The sequence below is a fragment of the Boleophthalmus pectinirostris genome, unplaced genomic scaffold, assembly GCF_026225935.1.
Source record: "Boleophthalmus pectinirostris isolate CB_2022bp ecotype Guang Dong unplaced genomic scaffold, ASM2622593v1 HiC_scaffold_3, whole genome shotgun sequence".
NCBI lineage: Eukaryota > Metazoa > Chordata > Actinopteri > Gobiiformes > Gobiidae > Boleophthalmus > Boleophthalmus pectinirostris.
In genome coordinates, this window is record NW_026571299.1 from 22,815,210 (window position 1) to 22,815,791 (window position 582).

Consider the following 582-nt stretch of genomic DNA (forward strand, 5'->3'; position numbering starts at 1 on the left):
GATTGTGTCCCAGTGGAGTAAAAGTGAGACAGAGTATTTTAATTCTACTGCATTTTATAGTAGTGTGGGTGGACCTGTGTCTACTGAGCATGCTCACAACTTCCACTACTTACAGGCTTAAGAATCAAAACACTGCCCAAAAATGAAATAAACCAAAGAGATACAAGTAAATTTAGCATTTTAGAATAAACTGGCATTTTTTATTTTTTTCTGAGAATGTAAAGATTGTGTTGATTTTTTATGATAGACTGAGGTCTCATGTGACAAACAGGACTGTCCACACTGCTTATGTCAGTGGGAACGTGGACACCTGTTACCTGCACTCTGTCCCCTGGGAGTTTAAACACAAAATAATCACATTTGGATAGAAGCCATTTTCATCACAGATAAGACAAATACATCTTTAAAGAGCTGTTGTGTGTGTGTCATGATTTGCACATGATTTCAGGCTGATACAAAACTGAAACACTGAAAAAATCCAGTGTGAATTATTGTTACAGAAATAGAATCTATTGTAGCTTTATACAGAAATGTTTCCTCCAGGAGTTTAACAAGACTGAAATGAAGACGACATTCCACTTC